Source organism: Argiope bruennichi, chromosome 6 (genome assembly GCF_947563725.1).
Source record: "Argiope bruennichi chromosome 6, qqArgBrue1.1, whole genome shotgun sequence".
Taxonomy (NCBI): domain Eukaryota; kingdom Metazoa; phylum Arthropoda; class Arachnida; order Araneae; family Araneidae; genus Argiope; species Argiope bruennichi.
This window is the reverse complement of record NC_079156.1, coordinates 32,950,698-32,956,697: the sequence shown is the minus strand read 5'-3', so window position 1 is coordinate 32,956,697 and position 6,000 is coordinate 32,950,698. Positions and strand designations below refer to the sequence as shown.

Below are 6,000 nucleotides of genomic sequence, written 5' to 3'. Positions count from 1 at the left end.
CTAATGAAGCAAATAATTCTACAAAAAAGGTTTAATTTAGATTTTTAATAATCGTTAATCCTGAAGAATCAATTGGCCGCCAAAATTGGCTTGATATTAATTATAAGAGGGAAAACTATAGCACTCTAAATTTGAAGAGTATATTATTCCTCTTCTAATAATATATTCCTCAATATATTCTTTATGATATATTGAGGATAATTAGATTGATGATAAATTAGATTGAATGAATGTACAGAAATAATAGTCGATTTTTACTTTTTATGCACTGTATTATCTATAAGTATTTTCATATTAAAATTCTTATTGAACAAATATGCTGGAAACGAAGTGTTGTAAAATGAAAGGAAACTGGTTTTGCATATCTTTCTTATCTAACTGCAATTGTAAGATGATTGAAAATTTGTTTTTATAAGCAAACATTTATTAGAATCTAATACTGAAATATAATGTTTCATTTTCAGTTAATTCTGATTTTTTAGCTTTCTTTCCTTCTATTACTTCTTGAAAAATTCAAATTCAAATAGCATAAATTCAACAAAACTGCGATTTTTTATTAGTTGCCATTAAAAATACTGCATTACTATTAAAATTAAATCAATGCAAATCTTACATTTCCATAAAGCTGAAGAGGCACGTTTCTTTTTATAAAGCGATTCTTATTCATTGATGCATAGACAGAAAAATGGAATTGTTTATTTAGAATTTTTAATTATTTTGTTTTGAAACAAAAATGTAAAAAAAATAATAAAAAAAAATCATCAGTTTAATTTACAGCATGTTCTACGAATTTAAAATCTAACTTCCCGCCAATTTACAATCGTTTTTTTAAGTAAGAAATTATTTAATCACTTTTAATTTATTAACTTTTGTTACAATTGATTTCATTAAAAATGAGAACTTTACTCTTATTGTAATTATATGGGATATCATGAAAAAAATCGAAATATTATTTTAAAGTAATATAATATGTTATTTGAATAATCGTCTGCAATAATATAAGAATAAAAATAGTGTTCCAAATATTTTATTTTAAATATCGACTGTGTTTTATGCAACATAAATAAATAAATAAAAATTTAGAAAAGTTCAGAATAAATCAAGAATAGTTTTATTTTTTTAAATCAATAACTATTTTCTTCGTATAAGTAAAGCATGAATCGACAGACTTCAGGAATGTTAAAAATTCTCTTTCCTGGTGAGAATTTAATTCTCGTTGCCCATTAGAATGTGTTTTCATCCCAGGAAATTCGGGTCGATAATCCGACAGACTTTCAGCCAGCTTTCACAGTGTTTTGGCGAGGCATTGGATCGTATAAAATCGTGCCAAGGCCCCGTTGATACAGCGACGAGACGCGGCCGCCAAAAGCTGCTGCTGCTTTGCCGAAAGCGCGTTCCTAACTCAGTAAGGGATTTTACCAAGGTAGTGCCGTATAACCGCCAAGACATATTTTTCTACACGAAAAAAAAAATAATAATCACTCCACGTGTTGACAGTTTAAATATTTCCGTCGTTTTGGCATATCTCTGTTGTGATTGGATCCCTAATGATTTATCCTTCAAAGATGCCAAGTAAAAGTGAGTAAAAAGTTCCATCTCTCGTTTTGTCCTCCCCACTGTTGATATTCGAGCTAAAGGTCAAAGGTCACCGGATGGAATGCCGGTGGTTTTCAACTGGCCGCATTCCGACATTTTTTTTCAAGCTTTTCTTTCATGATTGGTATCAGAATAAAAATATTGCTTTAAAATTTCATAACACATTCTTTTAAATATCGTCCGTTTTATAAAAAAGTGCATTAAAAAAACTAATATATGTGTATTTTAAAAATAAACATTGTATTCTTTTAAGTGTATACACATATATCGATTAGGTTTTATATAGAATCGATTATAATAAAAATTTCTGTTTTTTTTTCCCTTAAAACGGTACTTTTTAATATCGGATGTCATAATTTGTGTAGATGCATTATAAAAGCAATGCGATTATATGTTGATGCTAGAAAGCAAACTTCTTGATATTATTTGAATTTTTTAAAAATATTTTGTTATTTTTTCACCAAAAAAGAATGTCTCTCATCTATATTTATTTTGTTCAAAATAGGTACAATAAAAACCAAATTATGATAACACATCCTCTTTATTGATTATGTTGATACTGTGTTATTTCCATTTAGAAAGATTTTCTGAATTCTATGCAATATCAATAAAGAATTTTATTTCAGTCAAAGAATTTTATCATTTAAGTGAAATTTCATAAATAAATTTAAAATTGAGAATTTTGCATAACTTTATTTTATTTTGGAAAAAATTCCATTTTATCGTGTATAACGTCGTGGATGCTTAAAAGTTTAGATATAAAAGAACATATCTAAACTTCTGGATATAGAAATGTTTTTACTACGGATTTAAAAAAATTATCAAAATTTAATCAAATTTATTTATAATTCGAATTCAATCTCAAATTTTTGCAAGTAATGTATTATGCGAAAAAAAAAATTGTTTGAGTGCACGAAAATGACTTTATGTCTATAAATTATTGTTTAAAATATTTTCTGTGTTTTGTTTTAAGAAAAATTCAAAGATTAACATAGAGTTTAACATGTAGAATTATAACTTTTGCCACATTTGTTATTGAAATAAAATAAGAAATTTTAAATTCAATTTGATTATTTAAAGTTTATTAAAATTTTAACTTTCATAAGTATTATGTGAAACTTACAGAAGAACGTCAAAGAATTTATATTCTGTATTGTACGCAGATATTATTAAATAGCAGATGATATTAATAAATTGTTGGAAGTGAACAAAAATTGTATTAAAATATTTACTATCAATTATAGTAAATGTTAAGAAAATTAATAAGAAAACCAATAGATCAATAGATATCACCAGATAATGCATTATACATATTTTAGAGGCAATTATTTCAATACAATTTCATTGAATTCATTTTTAAATAGCAGTTATTCACTGTTTCCGGGCTTACTTTTATTGTGCATTTATACAGAGTGATATGATTTTTTAAAATTCCAGAATGTTTCACCTGGATCAAAATAATACTATTTGAAATTATTGACATAAAGCTATTGCAAAAAAATCACTAGATTTGCTTACTATCAGAAGCCTAATAAAATTGCTTTGGATCAAAAATTCATCATTTGTGGGAAAAAACAAAACTATATGCAGAATTTTCTTACTCCAAATTCTCAATATTGAATAATAAATCATTTCTTTTTTGAAATGAATATACGCCATTCTTAAATGAAACATATATTTAAATTTAATTTATGATAAAGTTTGGTTCTTAATTTTAATACATGAAAAAAATCGTTTAAAATAAAATACTCAATATTTTTGAATAAAAGGGACGCTGAAGTTTTAAAGGATAATTTAAAAGCGTTGATTGAATTTTGCTTAAATGATAATTTTTAAGCCTTAATTTTAAAGCATCCGAAAATAGAAATTTTAAAATTATTGAATGAAAAAGCCATTGGAATTTCTTGATAATATTTTTTAATTCTGAATGATGATACTCAGTATCTTCGAAAAATGTGTAAAAAGAAATTAAATCTTTATTTATTCCTACATATGCAATTATATTAAGTAGAAAAAAATCAAAATTAGTTACTTAAATCATTAAAATTTATATAATTTTTAATCATTAATATTAGTTAAATCATCATTAATTACATAAGTTAGAAAAATGAATTCAATAAAAGTTATCTGATTGGTTTAAATCAAAGAATACTATATTATCCGTTTTGTGAAAAGAATCCTGATAGAAGAAAGTTGAAAACAAGTATGAATAATTTTAAACTTTTAATATCTAGTAATTTAACTAGATATTAACTTTTAAATAACTTTTAAAAATAATTTATTACCGAAACTGATGAACAGCGCATAAAACTGATTAGCAATAAAATAAAAGTTTTAAAAATTTCAAAAACGCTTTACAAAATACCTTGGAAACTTGATGCTTTATTGTATTTTTGATATCTAGATTATTTATACAAAAATTATTTTCTAATATTGGGTATTAAAAAGCATGTTTGTATTAGTGCATTAGTATAAGCATGTTTATTTAAAATTATTTTTACTAAAGATTATATATTTTTAAACATATTTCATAACTTCTATTATAATTATTATCATATTTTGGGAGAAATTTTTCTCAAATTAATTATCAGATGATGTTTCTTATAAGGAGTCAAAACTAAGTTAAAATTAATCAATATTAACTATATTTAAGTTAAGTTTTGAAAATTTTGAAATATTATTTGGTTATTGAGTTGTTTATAACAATCGGACAAAATGCAAATTGCGAAATGAGTGAAAAAATGATAAGAAAATTCTTTCTTTAAAAGAATGAACAAAGCGAAATTAGTTTAAAAAAATGTAATATAAACAATTTTACAACTCACATATTCTCCAGTCAACCGCAGAAAAATTAAAAATCGAACATCTCAAAATTTCTTTCAACCCGATTCAATGAAATCCTATTACATAGAAGATTCATCGTGTATGTAGTCTTGGTAAATGTTATATCCGTCAACTTCTGAATGTTGTATCAGTCAAACGACCGCACTTCGATGTACATAGAAATTTAAAGTTTGTGTATCGACAATATTTGATTATATTACAAAATTTCAGAAGTATTAAATACCTTTACAATTTTAATTGTATTCAAAAATCGTTCTTTTTTTTCTTGAAAATAAAATATTTATCTGGAAAATAATTTGAATCACCTATATTTATTTTTCACTCCGATATTTTTTGTGGAAAAAGATTAGAAAGAATTACAAAAGAATTTGTGCACAGTAATTCTTTTATTAATAAATCAAATGTCAAAATATTAATAAGAATATAAATTTTATACTTCGAAAATTTGCTTTCAACAGTTTTGTATGGTTTGATTCGATTTTTATGAAATAATGAACAAACTACCACATCATTTTTGCAAATAAAATACAAAAAAAAAAATCATTTTAATTTACCTCATCTTATTTTATACTTTACATCGGAATAACATTAAAAGCGATCACATCATTAAATTGTTAAATGACGCAAGTGAATTTTCACGTGAAATTCTGCCTGAACAACAAAATGGTGAATAAATTAATTCAGAATGAACAAATTAAAACAAATTCTGGCTAATCATCAACAAATTAAAACCAATATTAACATATTGATTTATAACGCAGAACTAAAAAAGATAGAATAATTTATTTTTACGATTATTTAACATTCAAGATATCTGAAGAGAGGGAAATAAATAAATAAAATTTTAAAATTTTTTCGATCTGATAGACAAAAAAAAAGTATAATTTTAAAATTTTCTTGGCTTTTCATTAGTATAGTTCAACATACGGATGCCATTTATGTAATTAAGACTAAATACGAATAACTAATGTAACTTGAATTGAAGTTGATTATTTGTACACGTCTAATTAGTCAGCAATTCGAATTCGTGTTTGGCTGCTTAAATTACATTCTATACAATGTTAAAATATATCGTGTATAATTCTAATTTATTTTGATTAATTAGGAGACAAAATTTAGACAAGAAAAATTGTTCTTTAATTTTTCTTATTTGTTAAATATGTCCACATCTTATTTTTCCAGTGGTTTAAATGAATATTTTTTTAAGACTCGTAATTCCTTCGAGAACTTTACTACTGTGCAATGCATTCAACCAATAAATGCAAAAAAAAAAAAAAAAAAAAAAAACCCTTTGTTACAAACCCTGAACACGTTAGATTATACCTTTTATTTTAGATTTGAATTATGATAATTTATTTAAAGCTTTATGATACAGTTCATTGGTATGGCGGATATATCTTGTGCTTATTAAAATGATCTGCTTCTTTATGAAAAATAATATTTTTAAGATTATTAAAAAAAATATGATTACTGTTATGTTTTCAGTTAAAATTACTTATTGTCTTTTTATTTTGTATCATGTATTAAAACTGTTAAATATTTTTAAAAATTACTTCCAAT

General features: G+C 24.1%; 1 protein-coding gene across 2 annotated transcripts in view; it reads left to right on the top strand.

The window, feature by feature from the left end:
- Nucleotides 1-1,365: 1,365 nt before the first annotated feature.
- The window catches only part of LOC129971352 (NACHT domain- and WD repeat-containing protein 1-like), a 144,190-nt gene continuing 139,555 nt past the window's right edge, over nt 1,366-6,000 (top strand). For both annotated transcript variants that reach the window (XM_056085034.1, XM_056085032.1), the window contains exon 1: nt 1,366-1,578. The gene's annotated coding sequence lies outside the window, so the exon portion shown is untranslated. The remainder of the gene's footprint in view (nt 1,579-6,000) is intronic.